This window comes from Ranitomeya imitator, chromosome 5 (assembly GCF_032444005.1).
Source record: "Ranitomeya imitator isolate aRanImi1 chromosome 5, aRanImi1.pri, whole genome shotgun sequence".
In the NCBI taxonomy this organism is placed as follows: Eukaryota; Metazoa; Chordata; class Amphibia; order Anura; family Dendrobatidae; genus Ranitomeya; species Ranitomeya imitator.
The window spans coordinates 538,786,216-538,809,306 of record NC_091286.1 but is presented as its reverse complement, the minus strand read 5'-3'; the positions used below and the strand labels follow the sequence as shown (position 1 = coordinate 538,809,306).

The following is a 23,091-nucleotide window of genomic DNA, read 5'->3' as shown; positions in this document are numbered from 1 at the left end:
ATATGGCTACTATCGGCGTTTTATTTCTTTCATGTGCTGGTGTCCATGTGCATTATGTGCTTTCATTATATTTATATATATATTTGTGTTTCTGTATGGGTATATATGTGTTTCTCTCTTTTGCATAATATGTTAATGATTATATATATATATATTATACTTTTTTACGCATGTGGCTTTTGGACTGAGTCCACATGTTTTTTTACATACCATAAATAGTCCTTTTTACTACATTATATATATGTCGACATAATTTATATGTTTGTACTAACTTAATTTTTTCTTTTCAGTTTTTTTATTTTTTCACTCACTGCGCACCTTTTCACCTTGCACCTTTTGTTCGTCGGGTTTCTGTTACGTTCTTATCTATCGTGCGGTCGCTACTATGTGTATGATGGTAACTATGGTGATACATGCCGCCGGATGTGACGTCAGTGGTTGGCAGCGTTTGCTGCCTATGGTACTGGTACGCTACAATCGTGTGGTTAGCACTTGGCTACTCGATGCCCGTTCCTAGTGCGGGTATCGTCTCCCGCTAGTGTCCATGCGGCTGAGGTATTTCATGTGGCTGATGGAGCGCTTTGTCTTCAGGCTATGGTTGCCATGGTGCCAAGCCGCGCCACACCGGATGTGATGTCAGCGCTAGGCGGCGATGGTGATTCCGGCTACGGCTGGAGAGGCGGTGATTATGCGATCATGGCGGCCGTCGGTAGATGCACGTGTCTCTTTAGTTATCAAGGTGGGTTGACATCTGATATTCTATTTCAACCGCGATGGTCTCTATTTGCGCAGGCGTACACAGGACTCTCATATTAGCTAATTATTGGTAACTCTGTCCCTATTGGATCCTTTATACATATATACTAACAATGGCCAGTACCCAACCACCCCTAGACGAAGCATTTCGGTGCGAAACGCGCGTCGGGTGTTGGTGGGTCCCCCAGGAGTGCCCCATTTGGTAACTATATATCATTACTTTTGTTATATATTCATGTGTTACAGCTATTACCTTATCATTTGTCTGCATATTTTGTACATGGTCACTTGCACATTTATTTACTTCTTTGCGTCAAAATATGATTGGGTTGATGTTTATATGATGTTACTACTTCATGGGGCTTATATCTGGGTTGCCCACCTATTCCTGTGCTTTGGTGTATTCCCACTGTATTTTATATGTATATTTTTTATTTTTTTGATTGGTTAATAAAGTTACTTCAGTTTTACTGACCTTGTGTGAAGGCGGTTTTTTGGTGGTATTAAAAAAAAAGAATTAAAATAAAAAATAATGTTATACTCACCCTCGGAAGTCTCAACGCTGCACGCGGCCGTCCGGTCTCAGGTTTGCTATGCGACCAGGACCTTTGGTCATGTGACCGCGACGTCACCGAAGGTCCTGGTCGCACAGCATCTTTGGAACCGGACCGCCGCCTGCAGCGCCGAGGAGATCGGGACGTCAGAGGGTGAGTATATCATTATGATTTTATTATTTTTAACACTACTATTGATGCTGCATATTGCTGCATATGCAGCATCAATAGTAGGGGTAAATCCCGCAGCGGAACCCGCAGCGGAACCCGCAGGACAAACCGTGATAAATCTGCAGGGATAACCGCAGCGGGTTTGCCCTGCAGATTTATCAAATCCGCTGCGGGAGAACCCACAGGATAAAAACGAACGTGTGAATGTGGCCTTAGAATGACAACAGAATCTGGACACGTGCAGCAGCTACAGTATATATTTAGCAATGAACTGCAAAGTCTTAAGCCCTGCCTAGATGCTGTATTTTGCCCCTCTACCTGCTCCTGCTACTGTCCCTAGGCTAAATGCAGAATGTATCTGATACAAATAGCAAAGCACAAGGCTAGCCCTTAGAAGAACTGTTAGTTTGATGGTTCAGCATCAGCACCAATATCAACTCTAGAGGACTCTGATTAGTTAAAATGTGCACACACAGACCTGGATACATCCTCTCGCTCTAATCAAAACAATCTCTGAGCTGTGCAAAGGTGTCAGTGAGCCAAGTGCGGCATTGCTAAATTATAATGTCTGATGAGGTAATGCGGGTAGCCAATCACAGCAATGTCATTACTAAAATGTCTACGGCATTACACTGAGTCTGGAAATTCCCTCATGCCTATTGGCTGTGTAACTGGCTCCAAACAAGCGGGGTGGGGATTCGAACTTCAAATCCAAGCACCAACCAATGCTTGTTGAATGCCGAGCACTTCCAAGCACCCAGATACTCGAACGATATTCGAGTATCACTGAGTACGTTCGCTCATCCCTAAATACAAGTTTAAAAAAATATAAGGAAAAAAGAACTGTTTTGGATTACTCCTCCCTTGCTTCTTCCATCTACCTCACCATGTCCATCTCCACCTCTTTTGCCTCCTCCTCCACTTGAACTTCTTCCGGTTTCAAGATTATTTTTTTTTTGCTCTGGGACAGGATGAGGGATGCAGCTGTAATGAGGGACAGTATAGGTTTTACGCATTCGTAGTGTTCCAAAAACACACTATATGTGAACTCTGCACCCGTATATGTGATAGTACTGTGTGTGCCCAAAAGTTGTTCTAATCTGCAACCGTGTCAGTGGGACTCATGTGCGTTTAAACTAAATTTTCTACTCTTATGCACCCACGTCTCTGATAGTACTGTGCGTCAAAATATTTTTTTTGCTGTTATACACCCATGTCTGTGATACTAATATATGTGCAAATTGTTCAAATCTTATGCACCCATATCTGTGACAAAAATCCGTTGTGTGTACTCTGCACCCATATATGTGGGGAATACTATGCAAAAAGCATCTGTGTGTACTCTGCACCCTGCCTGTGGGAGTAGTGTGCCAAAAGCCGCTGTGCGTCCTCTGCAACCCTACCTGTGGGGGTACTGTGCTCCACTGTCTGGGGGTGACATTTTTAATCAGCTTCTGTGCAATGTTTATGTTCTGCATAACTTCATAGGCCCAAGAATCCCTGTACTAATGGTTAAAAGGAGAACAAATAGAGACGCTTTGCAACTGGATGGCTAAGAATGCCTCAGGTTCCTTAGTCTTGAGTTACACTGGGTCCCCTATTAATCATGGCCCCAATCCAACAACCAAGAAAATAGAGTACAATTCCATTACCCCTATCTGAAGTATTGCCTGCTTTGAATAATATTTTTTTTTTCAAGGGAAGCACTTCAGGCCCCAAGGATCCAAAGGCAACAGCATTGGGGTGGTGTCTCAAAGCAAAGGAGCTGGCACTTCCAACAGCAAGCATCGCGGCAGACTGCCAGCTGTATCAAGAATGAAACGACTAGCTTTTTATCTGCAGCTGCTCTACTATACCCTACTAAAGGTAAAAGTTTGGCTCTTTGGGGGAAATGTGAAAACTATGTGCTATGTGGGTGAAATTTTTTATCAATTTCTGTGGGGTACTGTACCCCATTGTCTGTGGGGGAATTTTTAATCAGCTTTGGTGGGGGGTATTTTGCCCTATGGTATGTGGGTTAAATTTGAAAGCTGCTTCGGTGGGGGTACAGTGCCCCATGCTCAGTGGGTGACATTTTTTATCAGCTTCTGTGGGGGTATTGTGCCCCATGGTCAGTGGGTGAAATTTGTAAGCTGCTTCTGTGGGGGTACTCTGCCCCACGGTCTGTGGGTGAAATTTGCAAGCTACTTTTTAGGGGTACTCTGCCACATTTTCTGTGGGTGAAATTTGTTAGCTGCTTCAGTGGGGGTACTCTGCTCCATGCTCTGTGGTTGAAACTTTTTATCAGCTTCTATCCCCCATAGAAGCTGATAAAAAGTTTCAACCACAGAGCATGGAGCAGAGTACCCCCACTGAAGCAGCTAACAAATTTCACCGTAGGTGAAATTTGTAAGCTGCTTCTTTGGGTGTATGCTGTCCCATGGTCGACTGTGGGTGAAATATGTAAGCTGCTTCTATGGGTGTACTCTGCCCCATGGTCTGTGGGTGAAATTTGTAAGCTGCTTCTGTTAGGGTACTTTGCTCCATGGTCTGTGGGTGAAATTTGTAAACTCCTGCTGCGGAGGTATAGTGTCCCATGGTCTGTGGGTGAAATTTGTAAGCTGTTTCTGTGGGGGTACTCTGCCCCATGCTTTGCGGGTGAAATTTGTAAGCTGCTCTGCCCCATAATCTGTGGGTGAAATTTGTAAACTGTTTCTGTGGGGGTACTCTGCCCCATGCTTTGCGGGTGAAACTTGTAAGCTGCTTCTGTGGGGGTATTCTGCCCCATAATCTGTGGGTGAAATTTTTAAATGGACTGCTGGTAGCAAGCCTCTAAGTGAACAGCCAGCTCGATCCAAAATCATACTACTAGTTTTTAATCGACGGCTGCTGTAATATATGCTACTAGAGCTGAAATTTTGGATCTGTGGGGGAAATGTGAAAACATGCTCTATGGGTGAAATTTTTTATCAGCTACTGTGGGGATACTGTGCCCCATGCTCTGCGGGTGAAATTTGTAAGCTTCTTCTGTAAGGGTACTCTACCCCTTGCTCTGTGGATGAAATGTATAAGCTGCTTTTGTAGGGATGCCCCATGGCAATGTTGTGGATGAAATCATATGTGCACTGTGCAATGTTTATATTCTGCGTAATTTCGTAGGCCCAAGTATCGATGTACAAATGGTATGGGGGAGAACAAGTAGAGGTGGTTTGAGATTCGATAGCTGAGAGTGCCCCCAGTTCTTTCGCTTTGTGTTCTACCAGGTCCCCTCTTAATCATGGTCCCAATTTTGGCAAAACTGAAAATATAAATGGGGTACAAACAGGGCCAAACACTGACAGATTGGGGCACCTGTGCAAGAAATGTGTCTGGGTCCCTCTTCTTTTATATACACTGCTCAAAAAAATAAAGGGAGCACTAAAATCCCTCATCCTAGATATCACTGAATGAAATATTCCAGTTGTAAATCTTTATTCATTACATAGTGGAATGTGTTGAGAACAATAAAACCTAAAAGTTATCAACGTAATTCAACGTAACTAATATCCCATGGAGGTCTGGAGTTGGAATGATGCTCAAAATCAAAGTGCAAAATGAAGTTACAGGCTGATCCAACTTCAGTGGAAATGCCTCAAGACAAGAAAATGATGCTCAGTAGTGTGTGTGTGGCCTCCACGTGCCTGTATGACCTCCTTACAATGCCTGGGCATGCTCCTGATGAGGCGGCGGATGGTCTCCTGAGGGATCTCCATCCAGACCTGGACTAAAGCATCCGCCAACTCCTGGACAGTCTGTGGTGCAACGTGACATTGGCGGATGGTGCAAGACATGTAATCTCAGATGTGTTCAATCGGTTTCAGGTCTGGGGAATGGGCAGGCCAGTCCACAGCTTCAATGCCTTCATCTTGCAGGAACTGCTGACACACTCCAGTCACACGAGGTCAGGCATTGTCCTGCATTAGGAGGAACCTAGGCAGGGCCGGCTCCAAGTTTTTGAGGGCCCCAGGTGAAATAGTCTCAGTGGGCCCCCCTTTAACACATACCATGATTCATGATCGTATATTACACAGCCCATGTAGCATATAACACAGTCATGTAGTATATAACAGCCCTCGTAGTATATAACACAGCCACGTAGCATATAACACAGCCATGTAGTATATAACAGCCCACGAAGCATATAACACAGCCACATAGTTTATAGCACAGCCCACGTAGCATATAACAGCCCATATGGTATATAGCACAGCCACATAGTATATAACACGGCCCACGTAGTATATAGAACAGCCATGCGGTATATAGCACAGCCCACGTAGCATATAACAGCCCATATAGTATATAGCACAGCCACATATTATATAACACAGCCCACGTAGTATATAGCACAGCACATGTAGTATATAACATGGCCCACGTAGTATATAGAACAACCATGTAGTATATAGCACAGACATGTAGTATACAGCACAGCCCCCCTCCCCCCAAGAATGGCCCCATAGTCCAGTCCAGCACTCACTGTTATAGTTAAAAAAACACCACTCCTCACCTCTCAACGTGCCCGCCCTGCTCCCTGCTCCGGTCTCGGCTGCTGCTGCTGCACTGCCTGACACACAGCGAGTGCACGATGACATCATCATGCACCCGCAGTGTCAGAGGCAGAGCGGGGAATGATGGGAGAGGGAGCATCAGGTGACGCTCTCTCCTCCATCATTTGCTTTCAACTTTACCGGCAGACGCCGGTATAGTTCAATGTAGCAGGGGAGTCGGCGCTGGTGGCAGGCGTGCCCCCATGGCTCACAGGGGCCCCATAGCGGCTGCATGATGTGCCGCTAGCTGAGGGCCCCTGGGGGAGCGGGGGCCCTAGGCACTTGCAGCTGCCTGCCCCTACCGCAGGCCCTGAATGGGCTCCCCTGTGAGCCAGGGCCCCGGCGCTTGCCCGGGTACGCCGGGTGCTGACGCCGGCCCTGAACCCAGGGCCAACCGCACCAGCATATGGTCTCACAGGGGGTCTGAGGATCTCATCTCGGTACCTAATGGTAGTCAGGCTACCACTGGCAAGCACATGGAGGACTATGCGGCCCTCCAAAGAAATGCCACCTCACACCATTACTGACCCACTGCTAAACCATTCATGCTGAAGGATTTGCAGGCAGCAGATCGCTCTCCATGGCGTCTCCAGACTCTGTCACGCCTGTCATATATGCTCAGTGTGAACCTGCTTTCATCTGTGAAGAGCACAGGGCGCCAGTGGCGAATTTGCTAATCCTGGTGCTCTGTGGCAAATGCCAAGCGTCCTGCACGGTGTTGGGCTGTGAGCACAACCCCAATCTGTGAATGTTGGACACTCAGACCATCCTCATAGAGTCGGTTTCTAACCGTTTGTGCAGACACATGCACATTTGTGGCCTGCTGGAGGTCATTTTGCAGGACTCTGGCAGTGCTCCTCCTGTTTCTCCTTGCACAAAGGCTGAGGTAGCAGTCCTGCTGCTGGGTGGTTGCTTTTCCAACGGCCCCCTCCACATATCCTGATGTACTGGCCTGTCTCATGGTAGCGCCGCCAGCCTCAGGATGCTACGCTGACAGACACAGCAAACCTTCTTGCCACAGCTCGCATTTTTGTGCCATCCTGGATGAGTGCACTACCTGAGCCACTTGTGTGGGTTGTAGAGTCCGTCTGATGCTACCACAAACCAACATTCAAAAGTGACCAAAACATCAGCCAGAAAGCATTGGTACTGAGTTGTGGTCGGTGGTCCCCACAGTGGTTCCTGCAGAACCACTCCTTTATCGAGTGTGTCTTGATAATTGCCAATAATTTCCATCTGTTGTCTATTCCATTTGCACAACAGCATGTGAAATTGATTGTCAAACAGTGTTGCTTCCTAAGTGGACAGTTTGACTTCACAGAAGTTTGACTTAAGGTACCGTCACATTAAGCGACGCTGCAGTGATATAGACAACGATGCCGATCGGTGCAGCGTCGCTGTTTAGTCGTTGTGTGGTCGCTGGAGAGCTGTCACACAGACAGCTCTCCAGCGACCAACGATGCCGAAGTCCCCGGGTAACCAGGGTAAACATTGGGTTACTAAGCGCAGGGCCGCGCTTAGTAACCCAATGTTTACCCTGGTTACCATTGTAAATGTAAAAAACAAACAAACACTACATACTTACATTCCGGTGTCTGTCGCGTCCCCCGGCGTCAGCTTCCCTGCACTGTGTAAGCGCCGGCCGTAAAGCAGAGCGGTGACGTCACCGCTGTGCTCTGCTTTACGGCCGGCCGGCGCTGACACAGTGCAGGGAAGCTGACGCCGGGGGACGCGACAGACACCGGAATGTAAGTATGTAGTGTTTGTTTTTTTTACATTTACAATGGTAACCAGGGTAAATATCAGGTTACTAAGCGAGGTCCTGCGCTTAGTAACCCGATGTTTACCCTGGTTACAAGTGAAGACATCGCTGGATCGGCATCACACACGCCGATTCAGCGATGTCAGCGGGTGATCCAGCGATGAAATAAAGTTCTGGCCTTCTAGCTCCGACCAGCGATGTCACAGCAGGATCCTGATTGCTGCTGCGTGTCAAACACAATGATATCGCTATCCAGGACGCTGCAACGCCATGGATCGCTATCGTTATCGTTCTAAAGTTGCTCAGTGTGAAGGTACCTTTACTTGGAGTTATATTCTGTTGTTTAAGTATTCCCTTTATTTTTTTGAGCAGTGTATATAGTCTCTTTTATATGGTCTCTTTTATTATATTACCTTCCCTTTTCACACAGTACCTTCACTTGTTATGTACAGCACCGTCCCTTACATATCGAATTATATAGTGCCCTGTCTTTATTACATACTGTCCTGTCTTGTTAGATGTATAATGTAATGATGGCTGATGGAGCATGGGAAAGCTTCTTTTCTAATGGAGAAGCTGATGGACTCATCTGGTGAGATGCTGCCCCATCAGCAGTCATTTTATATCTAAGAAGAGTGGGGACTATGTAGTAAAAGAGGGCCATGTGAATAGCAAAAATAACAAGAATACACTATGTAAGAGACAGCACTGTACATAACAGCAGAGAAATCTATATAATAAGGGACGGCACCATATATAACTAGAGAGGATGGTACGTAATAAGGGACAGTGTTATACATAATAAAAGAGGAATCTACAGTATGTAACTAAGGATGGTGTTATACACAATAAGTAAGCACACTATATACTGAGGGACTCTGCTATACATAACTGAGTACACAATATACTAAGGGACTGTGCTATACATAATAAGTGAGTACACTATATACTAAGGCACTGTGCTATACATAGTAAGGTTACATTCCTGTATCCATGTGCAGTTTCATGTGCTGCAAGCTTTTACAGATGCATTGAGCATGTCCTATTCTAATCCTCAAAATCAGATCAGAACAGAACATTCTCTGACCCTCACGGATCTCATTCTCAGATCCGTGATTTTTATGTATGTGTGAATGGACCTATAAAACTCTATGAGCCCGTGTGCCATCCAATAAAAATGCCTGGAAGTACACAGACATTTCACACAAAGATGAGAATGTAGAATAAGTGATTTTACAAAAAACATTATCACTCCACGTCACACAATGCAAATACTGAATAATATCTAGATCCAGGCACTTACTGCTGACGTCTCGTCTGATTAGAGCAGTTTTCTCCTGTTTCTTCTCCATCTGGTCAGACCTTCATGTCAACATCTCACAGCCACAACTCGTCTTGTCATGATGATCTTCGCAGCCTTGAAAATAACAATGTCACATACATTGTATACATACAGTGGGGGAAATAAATATTTGATCCTTTGCTGAGTTTGTAAGTTTGCCCACTGACAAAGATTTGAACTGTCTATAATTTTAAGGGTAGGTTAATTTTAAACATTGAGAACATTTGATAGACTATAAAAAATAAAATCCAGAAAATCACAATGTAAAATTATATAAATTTATTTGCATTTTGCAGTGGGAAATAAGTATTTGATCCCTCTGGCAAAAAAGACCTAATGCTTGGTGACAAAATCCTTGCTGGCAAGCACAGCACTCAGATGTTTTTAGTAGTTGATGATGAGGTTTGCGCACATGTCAGGAGGAATTTTGGTCCACTCCTCTTTGCAGATAATCTCTAAATCATTAAGATTTTGAGGCTGTTGCTTGGCAACTCAAAGCTTCAACTCCCTCCATAAGTTTTCTATGGGATTAAGGTCTGGAGGCTGGCTAGGCCATTCCGTGACCTTAATGTGCTTCTTTTTGAGCCACTCCTTTGTTGCCTTCTCTGTATGTTTTGGGTCATTGTCTTGCTGGAAGACCCAGCCACGACCCATTTTCAATGTCTTGGCGGAGGGAATGCTGTTGTCACTCAGGATTTTAAGGTACATGGCTCCATCCATTCTCCCATTGATGCGGTGAAGTAGTCCTGTGCCCTTAGCAGAGAAACACCCCGAAAACATAATGTTTCAACCTCCATGCTTGACAGTGGGGACGATGTTCTTTGGGTCATAGGCAGCATTTCTCTTCCTCCAAACATGGCAAGTTGAGTTAATGCCAAAGATGCCAAAGATGTTGTCATCTGACCACTGCACCTTCTCCCAATCACTCACAGAATCATCCAGGTGTTCATTGGCAAACTTCATATGGGCCTGCACATGTGCCTTCTAGAGCAGGGGGACCTTGCGGACACACCAGGCTTTTAAACCTTTACAGTGTAATGTGTTAAAAATGGTTTTCTTGGTGACTGTGGTCCCAGCTACCTTGAGATCATTAACAAGCTCCCCCATGTAGTTGTAGGCCGCTCTCTCACCTTCCTAATAATCAAGGATATCCCATGAGGTGAGACTTTGCATGGTGCCCCAGATCAATGTTGATTGACAATCATTTTGCATTTCTTCAGTTTCTTACTATTGCACCAACAGTTGTTTCCTTCTCACCCAGTTTCTTACTTATTCCAGCTTTGTGCAGGTCTATGATCTTTTCCCTGACATCCTTATAAAGCTCTTTTGTCTTGCCCATGTTGTAGGGGCTGGAGTCTGACTGATTAATTGAGTCTGTGGACAGGAGTCTTTTATAAAGGTGACTATGTAAGACAGCTGTCTTTAATGCAAGTAACGGATGATTAGGAGCATCTAACTGGTCTGTAGGAACCAGAACTCTTAATGGTTGGTGGGGGATCAAATACTTATTTCTCACTGGAAAATGTAAATAAATTTATACAATGTGATTTTGTGGATTTTATTTTTGATATTCTATCTCTCAATGTTAAAATTAATCTACCCTTAAAATTATAGACTGTTGATGTCATTGTCAGTGGGCAAACTTACAAAATCAGCAAGGGATCAAATACTTATTTCCCCCTCTGTTCATGTGTCTCCCCCCCCGAATACAGATATGTACCCACCATTAATATCCTACTGGCCAAGCACCATTAAAAATAAAAAATGATAAGCAGCACTGTGCCCCCCATTAACTATAATCTCTGACTCCCAATAATATAAATTATTCAGTTTGTGACTCTCTCCAATTATCTGAAAGGCTATGTGCACACGGAAAGTATACAAGGTTTTACAGTTCAAGCAAAGTGAATGAGATCCCTGTAGTCTCATGCACACATTGCTTATTTTTTCCTTGCAGATTTAAATCTGCACAATGTCAATTCCTGCAGCATATTTCACCTGTACTAATGGGGAAAAATAAAATATGATAAAAAAACACACAAACATCGAGCTTGGATTAAGTTGGTATACATGCAGCACATAAACGCATGTTCACATTGGCCATAAAGTACACAGAACCTACAAGAGACAAAATGAGCAAAAAACCCTGCTGTAACTAGATAAATAAAAACCAAGTGCATTTAAATAACTCAGGGTTCTTAGTAACACTGTTTTTGATTAAAAAAAAAAAAATAGCATAAAAGCCATCCCACCATTGTCAAGGTGCCCTGATTGGGACGGTCCTACGTTGTCTAATATTAAAAACCTTACCATGTGTCAGAGTTGACCTCAGTGTGTGAACAAGGGCAGACATAAGGACCAGATCTCAATCTATGGACATCAGTCTGGGGAAGCTTTTACATGTAATTACCAGCCCAGAAAAGTGTGGCCACGCCCCGGCTTGCAAAAAATGCAAAAGTATAAAGAAAAACACAAAAATTCAGCTTGTGTATGCGACACTGGAAGAAGCTCCAGTCCCGGCGAGTCAGCAGAAGGTGAGACTCTGTAATTTGCACCATCTTGGGTATTTGCTGGGACTGTTCTGTATGCTATTGTGTGTTGGAGGTTCAATAAATTATTGCCACACTGTTTTACCATGAGCCTGTGTTGTCTGAATAGTGTTCTGCCCACATTAAAAGGAAAGCAGCGTTTGGCGGGAACGATCCCTGGCCCATGCGGTTCTGGCAAGCGGACCTGGTCGCCCAACGATCCCCCTTGTGTCCACATAAGTATAAAGTGACCAATCCCTTTCACTAATAATGGAGGCAAGAGAAATCTGACTTTGATCTGATTTAATTATCTGATTCAATTTAAAACCTATGTGTTGGTCATGGGGCATATCTCTCATTTAAAAATACCAAAGGACAACTGAAGTGACTGCATTAGGATCCCAAAATAAAATTGAAATGCAAATTAAAGTTGTGCCTTGCCTCACCCAATTGTAGCCTAGATATTTTCTTTAGAATAGAAGAGTAGAAGAGGAACTCAATACACTCAATGCACTCGACAGCACAATGAGTTAAAACAGGCACAGTCCAATTTTTATTCCACCCAGTAAACCTTACCAGAGTAGCCTTACTCTTTATGATAAATACAGCAATCTATGCGCCCACAATCCATAACCTTTACAGTGATGCCCTGGTAATAGAAATCCTAATATCAAATCATTTAAATTACGCTCAGACTGAGCTAAACAGCATCAAACGTGGCTGACAAAAGGTCTCGTTGCATGTAACCTTGCTGTATACAATAGATGATAGGGTCACAAGTAAAGGGGCATACACACAAGTACTAGAATTTAAAAAGAAGGGAATTTAGCAAAGATCTTAGCAAACAAACACTTTACCCTTTATAAAAATCAATAAACCTTTTTCAGGTTTTCTACTGTTGACTAAAGACATCTGACAACTCATTCAAGCAGCATTAGCACTTCAAAACTAGGCCCATCCACACAAAAGACATATCCTTATAGCATTTTATAGGGTATGGAAGATGGAGTTTTGGGAACAGGATGAGGTACCCAACAGATAATGCCATGATGACAGCTTGTTGCATAGAGGTAGGGTTGGACCAAAATGGAAACTATTCATTTTAAGATGAGCTAATCATAAGTAAGTTAAAGGGGCTGTCAGGACCCATAACATTAATGACCTAACCTTAAGTAGTATAGATCATTAATATCAATTGGATGGTGATATTGATCGCAGCATTTAGGAGGCAAAGTGAGAGCTTAGGGGCTCCCCCTTCCTTCCAATCAGCACCCCCGCACATCATTACAAGGGGCCGATTGTTGTCATGGTAACCCAAAGTTGTCATGACGACTTCTGGGTCACCAGGACTAGCAAGCTTGTTAGAACATGAGCAGAACATTGTCTAACAAGCTTGTGTCAATGAAGCACTGACAGTTTATAAATAGTGATGGGCAAACCTCTAGATGTTCAGGTCCGGTGGGTTCAGACAAACATTTAAATCAAGTTTGTTTCAAGTACCAGAACAGTACCCGAACCAGAACCCGAAACTTATTCAGATGAATGGGGGCCTGACCATTTGTTGTTTGCCATGCTGTCATCTGCATGAGAATGTGGCAAACACTGCCTTTGATCAGCGGTAAGCATCAGCTGTGATACACGCTCCTGTCAGTGTCTAGAGCTGAGCTCTGGTGAGAAACTTCACTATAGTTCATAGTTGAGTTCCTACTTTTGACATGGCTCCTATAAAAGTCCGGGGACCTTTCTCACAGGAGCTCAGTGCTAGAGAATGACAGGAGCGTATTACTCCCATCAATGTAAGCTGGATGATGAGGAGAGCGGTCACTGATGTGACTGCTCTCCAAATCAACCAAATCATTGTGGGACAGTATGAATAAGCTACCCTTCGGACTGGTGAGGGATGTGGTTATTTATTATTTTTCTTTTTTTCAGGGGACTTGGTCATTGGTGGATTAGGTGTAAGGTTGAGTACTGAGTATTTCTGTTGTTTATTATTTTCTGTTTTTTACAGGGGACAGTGGCTTCAATTAAATGAGCGTAAGGTGAGTAAAATTTATTTTTTTATTTTTACTTCAAATAAAAGGAGTTTGTGTAATTTATTAAAGGTCTTTATTCTGGCTGTTTGTTTATTTCAAAATGTACTATGGGGGTTAGACACCACTCCATTACTAACCTGTGGGCTTGATATCACCTGGCAATACAAAGGTCACATCAACCTCACAAATCTTAACCCCACTTGCCACCACCATAGGGCAAGTGAAAAGAGCTGGCCAAAGTGCTAGAATTGGTGCTTCTAATGGATGAGTGTATTACCTGGCAAACCCCAGAAGAAGCCGACACGAAACATGCATTGGGGCTGCCACACCTCATTGCCAGGTAATCTATGGGCTGTTAACTTTGCATTTTACATTTGCAGCCTATGGACTGCTTGTATGATATGTGATTGATTTCATCTCTATTCAGGGGTTTATTAACAGTGTTGTGTATACAGTGAACTGATGGTTGACTAAGCTACAGTGCCTTTACTTTATTTAAGATTGTTCTCTTGTGATTGGAGCACCAATAATGTAGCACCATATTATTATTCTATCATTGTCATATGCACACATATACTGTTGCCTGTAGACCCTATGTGTTCCTGGCCTTGTGGCACTCCATGACTTTTCAAGGAGTGTCACACTTTAAAGTGGGATTTACTTTTGATTGACTCTCTTTTTGGTTATTTATTTTTTGCACTGTTATTAGCAGCAGCTGGTGTAGGCTGATAGTAGTACTCACATCAACCGATGCCTCTGTGATAGGAGCAATGAGTGTAAGTAATGAGTACAATAAGATGCACATATATGGCGACTCAATATCAGATAATCAGGAATTGGAGAACTATGAGTCAACACTAGCCACAAAGTATAGTAAAAAAGTAATATTTTATTAAGTAAATTTGAACAAAAATACAAATAAATCAATAATAATCACTGGTATCAGGTGCACGGTAACTATATCCTAAGGCACATCTGTGTCAACCAGGTATATAGGACAGGGCCCAGTTAATAATATTAGAATGGTATATATGATGACAACTCATCAGAAATAGAGTACTAGCTATACATGGGCTGTACTGTATAGGGCATGTGGTGATCTTATTACAAGTCTACTAGTGGTATCCGTATATCAAAAGATCAACACATGTACCTAATGTAACAACAGAACAATCAAGAGAGTGAATTACCCATGTAAGCAGAAAGAGTCCTGTCCGGTTCCTGGGTGACAATCCCCAACGCGCGTTTCGCGTTCACTTGTTACCGCTTCTTCAGGGGGTAGGAGGTAATCTTTTTACCGCCAGTCACAGGTGCTGGTCCTCTGATCAGCGATAATAATCTTATCATCGATCAGAGTCGCTGGTGTTTCTTGCACTGTCGTGCAGATGACAGCAGGAAAACACCCAATGTTCGAGATGCCAAATCCGAAGAGTGACACGGACTGGAGAAGTCCGTGTTCGAGGTCCGTGCCTGAACAGTAGATTTTCAGTATGGACCCCAAACGTTATTGTTCGAGTTCTCCCATCATTATTTATAAAGCATGGCAATGTTAGTGCGTTGCAATGCTTTATAACTGCAATCACACTGCAAAAAGTGAAAGTCCCATAGAGGGACAAAGTAAAAAAAATGTTTTTTAAATATCTTTGGTTTAAAATTAAAAGATTGAAAAATTGCGAATTTTCAAAATGTTTGCCAAATTTCTGATATTTTCATAAATAAACCCAATTCATATTGAGCACTATCATGAAGGACGATATGTCACGAGAAAACAATATCAGAATGAATGGATTTCATTGATTGTCCCAGAGTTATTACTACATAAAATGACACTGGTCAGAATTGTAAAATTTGGTCTGGTCATAAAGGCGAAAACCGGCTTGAGGGATGAAGAATTCAGTGATGTGTCACATGTCAAGTTGTGTGCTGTTCTTTTCTTAGACTGAAGGTTTATTCACCTGGTGATTATCATTGCTGTGACTGACTGGTGATGGGCACTTGTCTGACTCCGTCCCCCCTGTGATAAGCAGCTCACTGTCTATAGACAATGTAAATACATAGTGATACCTTTCTTGGATCACAGTCTGTTTCTCTACATTATATTGCTCTTGGATGAGGTAACAAAAACCTGATGCCAGATTCCCTTTAATGTGTAGAGCTGCTGTATCACTGCTTTTATACAAACCTTTTTTCCTTTTCAAATCTTGTAGACCACAATAATTCTCAGTGATTCATGTCCATCTTTCTGTGCACTTTTTGAATTGCTATTTGTTTAGCCACTTTTGTAGCTTTCTAAGGCACAGTTCACCAAAAAATGATTATACAGTTTCATTAATAGTGATCAGTGACTAAAACATCACTTATCACACACATCATATATATTACACACATACACACCACCCCTAAAAGCCACCTCTGTGGGCAGGGTGTTTTGATAGTTCTCACCTCAATATAGCGCAGTGCTTCCACCCAAATCTTGCTGGGAGTTGTTGTGTGATGCAGAAGGGTCTTCCTCTTCTGCCAGGGGTCGATTCGGGAAACCCCTGTACACACTCCATATACACTCACAAGGAGATGAGGTTGACAACGTAAACATGTTTGCTGGGAAGGAAGGTAAATGGTAAATATGGTAAGGGGGAGGACAAGTAATAATAAGTCAAACAGTATTCACAATTTACACATAGAGAATCAGTTAAGGATTTGCAGTTAACTTAAAATATAGGGATGACACTTTCCCTTTAAATAGCAACAAACACTCCTAGCTAAAACTGCTTAACTATAAATGGCTGTAGCCTAACAACACAGTTCACTGTTGGGGCCCAGTTGCGCGGATGATGGAGCTCTTGTAGACCTTATTGGTGCACATAACAAAACAAAACTTCCTTCACTTCAAGTGTGTGGAACCATCAATCCCAGCAAGGCTCGCTTATAGAAAGTTTTTATTTTTTGATCCTTTGAAGAAGCTTTTCTGTAGTCACACGGGGGCTTCAGGATTCACTCCCTTAGGAATGGGAGGCAGAATTCTTCTTTCGGTGAAGCCAGGGGGAGGAGGGTATTCCCGAATCATCTGGCTAGTCTGGGGTTCTGGTGCAATGTCACTGCTCACAGTCCTACCCCAGGGATTAGCAGAAGCATCAGTCTGCACACTGGGCTCTGCTCCTGTGGTGTCTCGAACCCTCCTCCCTTCTTCTCCAGCTCGCTCAGCCAATCAGTCACTTCCTCGGCTGCTCCTCCTCCCCTATGATGCAGAGAAGGGCAATGTCTTCTGGGAGTTGTAGTTCAGGGTAGTGCAGCAAGCAAGAGATTCATTAAGGTCTGCTGCTGTGAATTTCTGTACAGAGATGGGAGCTGCTGGAATTACACACATGGGTCTCACTGCAGGTGATACCCACATTATAAACACTGCTCAAAAAAATAAAGGGGACACTAAAATACCACCATATCCTAGGTATCACTGAATGAAATATTCTAGCTGCAAATCTTTATTCATTACATAGAGGAATGTGTTGAGAACAATAAATCATAAAAATGATCAATGTAATCAAAATTAATAGTGCATGGAGGTCTGGATTTGGAATGATACTCACAATAAAAGTGGAAAATCAAATTACTGGTTTCTCCAACTTCAGTGGAAATGACTCAAGAGAAGGAAATGATGCTCAGTAGTGTGTGTGGCCTCCATGTACCAGTATGACCTCCCTACAATGCATGGGCTTGCTCTTAATGAGGCAGCTGATGCTATCCTGATTGATCTCCTCTGAGACCTAGATTAAAGCATCAGTTAACCACTGGACAGTCTGTGATGCAACGTGGCATTAGTGGATTGACTGAGATTTGATATCACAGATGTGCTTTATTGGAATCAGGTCTGTGGAACGGGCAAGCTAGTCCACAGCATCAATGCCTTCATCATGCAGAAACTACTGACACACTTCAGACACATGAGGCCTAGCATCATCATGCATCAGAAGGAACCCAGGACCCAGTGCACCTTCATATGGTTTCACAATGGGTCTGAGGATCTCATCCCGCTACCTATTGACAGTCAGGGAACCTCTAGATAGCATGTGGAGAGCTGTGTAGCCCTCCAAAGAAATGATTCAACAAACCATTACTAATTCACTGCCAAATCGGTCATGCTGGAGGATGTTGCAGGCAGCAGAACGTTCTCCACAGCATCTCCAGACTCTGTCTCTTCTATCAAATGTGTTCAGTTTGAACCTACTGTCTTCCATGGAGAGTACAGGGTGCCAATGTCGAATCTGCCAATCTTGGTGTTCTCTAGCAAATGCCAATCACCCTGCACAGTGTTGTGCTGTAATCCTTATGGAGTCTGCCTCTGACAGTTTCAGCAGACACATGGATGTTAGTGGCCTGCTGGAGGTAATTTTTCAGGTCTCTGGCACTGTTCCTCCTGTTCCTCCTTGCACAACGGAGAAAATAGCGGTCCTGCTGCTGAGTTGTTCCCCTCCTATGGCCCCCTCCATGTCTCCTGGAATACTGGCCTGTCTCCTGGTGTCTGCTCCATGCTCTAGACACTGTGCTGACAGACACATCTACCCTTCTTGCCACAGTTTGCATTGATGTTCGCCATCCTGTTGAAATAAGTCTGGGATGGGCTGAAACCTCCTTATTGGATTTGCATTGGAATAAACACTAATTATTCATTCAACATGTGAGTGCTGGGATTTTCTTCCCTTTCAGCACAGAGAAATGGTCTGTGGTCACCCCCTGCACAACCACTCCTTTATAGGGGTTGTCTTGCTAATTGTCTATCATTTCTACCTGTTGTCTGTTCCGTTTGCACAACTGCAGGAGAAATTGATTCCCAATCGGTGTTGCTTCATAACTGGACAGGTTGATTTCAAAGAAGTGTGGTTGACTTGGAGTTGCATTGTGTTGTTTAAGTGTTCCCTTTATCTTTTTGAGCAGTGTACATCACACACGACACACATTATAAACTTGTCATAAGAAGAAAGGAAGAGTACTTTGCAGATTTTAAGATCTAACACACTTTCTGGTTTGTTTCACATGTGTTTCCATATGTGCTCACTCATGGTTTTGCTGCCTTTAGACTAAATCTACATTGTGCACATTCAGATAAGAACAAGGAAAACCAGAGCATGATTTTTTTCTGGTTTGGTAATGAAGGCATCAATCTCAGGAAGTATTTTGCAATTTTTTTTTCATTTTGACATTTACAATGATATATTACAAAAGGATCCAAAAATGTCCAAAATCAAGCTAAAGAGAAAGTCTGTCTTGTTTCTACAGCATCTTGCAATGTTTTACTTAATCTTTGTTATCCTGGTACAGTCCAGGAAAAAAAGAAAGCACTGTCTTTTAAGTAAGCGTCTATTAAAACTGGCAGACATATTGCATGTAATATGCAATGATATACAGTTGTGGCCAAAAGTATTGACACCCCTGCAATTCTGTCAGATAATACCCAGTTTCTTCCTAAAAATGATTGCAAGCACAAATTCTTTGTTATTATTATCTTCATTTAATTTGTCTTAAATGAAAAAAAACCCAAAAAGAATTGTCCTAAAGCCAAATTGGATATAATTCCACACTAAACATAAAAAAAGGGGGTGGACAAAAGTATTGGCACTGTTCGAAAAATCATGTGATGCTTCTCTAATTTGTGTAACTAACAGCACCTGTAACTTACCTGTGGCACCTAACAGGTGTTGGCAATAACTAAATCACACTTGCAGCCAGTTGACATGGATTAAAGTTGACTCAACCTCTGTCCTGTGTCCTTGTGTGTACCACATTGAGCATGGAGAAAAGAAAGAAGACCAAAGAACTGTCTGAGGACTTGAGAAACCAAATTGTGAGGAAGCATGAGCAATCTCAAGGCTACAAGTCCATCTCCAAAGACCTGAATGTTCCTGTGTCTACCGTGCGCAGTGTCATCAAGAAGTTTACAGCCCATGTCACTGTGGCTAACCTCCTTAGATGTGGGCGGAAAAGAAAAATTGACACGAGATTTCAACGCAAGATTGTGTGGATGTTGGATAAAGAACCTCGACTAACATCCAAACAAGTTCAAGCTGCCCTACAGTCCGAGGGTACAACAGTGTCAACCCGTACTATCCGTCGGCGTCTGAATGAAAAGGGACTGTATGGTAGGAGACCCAGGAAGACCCCACTTCTTACCCCGAGACATAAAAATGCCAGGCTGGAGTTTGCCAAAACTTACCTGAAAAAGCCTAAAACGTTTTGGAAGAATGTTCTCTGGTCAGATGAGACAAAAGTAAAGCTTTTTGGGCAAAGACATCAACATAGATTTTACAGGAGAAAAAAAGAGGCATTCAAAGAAAAGAACACGGTCCCTACAGTCAAACATGGCGAAGGTTCCCTGATGTTTTGGGGTTGCTTTGCTGCCTCTGGCACTGGACTGCTTGACCGTGTGCATGGCATTATGAAGTCTGAAGACTACCAACACACTTTGGAGCATAATGTAGGGCACAGTGTGAGAAAGCTGGGTCTCCCTCAGAGGTCATGGGTCTTCCAGCAGGACAATGACCCAAAACACACTTCAAAAAGCACTAGAAAATGGTTTGAGAGAAAGCACTGGAGACTTCTAAGGTGGCCAGCAATGAGTCCAGACCTGAATCCCATAGAACACCTGCGGAGAGATCTAAAAATGGCAGTTTGGAGAAGGCACCCTTCAAATATCAGGGACCTGGAGCAGTTTGCCAAAGAAGAATGGTCTAAAATTACAGCAGAGCATTGTAAGAAACTCATTGATGGTTACCGGAAGCGGTTGGTCGCAGTTTATTTGGTTAAAGGTCGTGCAACCAAGTATTAGGCTGAGGGTGCCAATACTTTTGTCTGGCCCATTTTTGGAGTTTTGTGTGAAATGATCAATGTTTTGCTTTTTGCTTCATTCTCTTTTGTGTTTTTTCATTTAAGACAAATTAAATGAACATAATAATACAAAATAATTTGTGATTGCAATCATTTTCAGGAAGAAACTGAATATTATCTGACAGAATTGCAGGGGTGTCAATACTTTTGGCCACAACTGTAGAAAGTCAGGCTGCCCTCCTTTAGAACCATTTTCAATAATCATAAAGAGAAGGGCGTTTGTATGAATTATCATTTTTATTACTGCTTTCTTCTTCTCCTGTCAATTTTATTAACAGAATGGGATGTGCTGCGGACCAATGTTAATTTTTGACCTTCATAAAATTATATTTTTTAAAGCAATTTTCATGATCCACCCGAGCTACAAATGCTCAATTGGTCAGTCATCTGCCTGAGTAAAATATCCTTAACATTTTCCATTTTTCAAGTAACTATTTCTAGACACAGCAATATTTCTATTTTTCAGCTTTTACTTTTTGATCCTTGCCTTCCAAAACCCATAATGTTTTTTTATTTTTTCTTTGATATAGCCATATGGACCTTGTTTTTTTATGTGACAAGTTATAGTTTTGAATACCGTTATTCATTATTCCATATAGAAAAAAAAAATGGAAAAAAGTTCCAAGAGGGGCGCAGTTTAAATACGGAGAAATCCAACCATTGTTTGATGGGTTTTGGTGTGCAACGACACCAGTCTCTGTACGTACAAGTTCTATAGAAAGAATCACAGGCAGGGGCGGAATCAGACTAGCATGCACGTGCTGATGTAGTCCAAACAATAATAATCACACGGTGATAAAACCACAGCACATAGCTGGATATGTGACACTTCATTGAAATCTGTATTTTAACCCCTACCCCATTCTTTTCTCAGGTTACATAGCAAAAACCTGTTGACAGATTCCTTTTAAGGTGGATGGGGGGGAGGAACTATAGGCCTCAATAGGAACTGCGGTATCTAAGAAGTTAAACTGCTGCAATCTGAGCTAGCTCCATACATGCCGTATAGATATATATGTATTTGTCTTAGCAATATGAACTGGAAGTGTTGATGCATAGATGACTACTAACGTCTCCCAAAACGAGGGATGAAACTAATCTAATGCTGGTCCTAGATATAACTGTAGACTGCTATTGTGAAGACCGGGTGCTCTCCTGGAGCTTATTTCTTAAACTTGATGAAACTTTTTAAAATGTTTCCAATATACTAATGTGATATGGGGAGTGTAGCAGTGCAGCTGTAGGAACATGTCATTCTGGAGATCTTCAATTGTATCACAAGTTGTACTTTCATTCTTTCACCTGGATTTACAATGGGTAACATCTTCTTCACCATCACCTCCTTTCTTCTCCAGCTTCCCATCTGTTGGAGAAGTGTCTTTGGCCATGTATTACTGTGTTCTTTCTCACCTCTCTCCTCAGGAAGAAGAGACAAAGAGAATGGTGTGGATAACAGATGAGGAACATGTGTTTGGTCAAGAGTCTTCATTGAAGAGTTTGGCGCTTTAAAGTGTCTTCCTTAATGTTTATTAATGAATATGGTGTGAGAATGTTTTCTTTTTGTGCCAAATCTTTACTGTACATGTTTGTGAGTTAAAGAGTGTGACACTGTGTCACTTGGTGACTAAATGACAATAAAGTCCTGTCTTTTCATGTCTGACCAGACAGCCTGGTATGCTCCCAATCTGTCATCTGTACATGTACTTAGATTTCAGTAAATGTCCATTTCGTAAGATAGACTACTGAGGTGTCTCATAAATATTTATAATGTATTATTATTTACTAGAACAAATAGAGATACCACGTAAATTAAAAAAAAAATAGGCAGTGAACTTGGTTTTCTATCACAAAATTCTCTTTAGTATGTTGAGATAGGCACACATTTATTCATGGTAATAGAAATTTTCACAGAAAATTTGGCGAAACTGGAAAATTAAAATGTCAAAATATCCTCTCATCTAAAATTCAAGAAGGGCATGGATGCCTTTCTTGATAAATACAATATTAAAGGTCATAGGCACTAGACCTATGATGTCCATTGATCCAGGAAAGTAGTCTAAAGTGCCTTAAGGATTCGGGAAGACATTTTTCCTCTAATATGGAGCTATTAGTGTTTTCCCCATGGGGGTTCTGTCTTCCTCTGGATCAACATGTTAGTTTATAGGTTGAACTCCATGGCCTTAGACCTACCTTCATCCTTATAACCATGAAACTATGAAACTATCTCTAGCTGCGACCACAACATGCAAGTAAACATTGTAATCTTTGGTTGCGCACCTTGTGTCTCTGTGTAGCTCCAGCCTAAAAATGCTTCAAGACACAACAATTACAAAATCATAATTTTAAAGTTCTCTTCAAACTATGCATAAACTAATAAAATAATAGTTTAAACATCAAGCAATGTCTATCAATTGTCTTTAAATTTCCTGAATCATTAAAATATCCAATAAATTCTTACATTTTAGTCCTACATAAACTGTACAACCAAATTGTTCTGT

The 23,091-nt window shown here is 42.3% G+C and overlaps 1 long non-coding RNA gene across 1 annotated transcript; it reads left to right on the top strand.

The window, feature by feature from the left end:
- The first annotated feature begins 3,185 nt into the window (after positions 1–3,185).
- LOC138638361 (uncharacterized) lies at positions 3,186–22,246 on the top strand. Its single transcript, XR_011312490.1, has 3 exons — positions 3,186–3,347; positions 13,693–13,723; positions 22,016–22,246. It is a non-coding gene; the product is annotated as an uncharacterized lncRNA (long non-coding RNA).
- Positions 22,247–23,091: the final 845 nt, after the last annotated feature.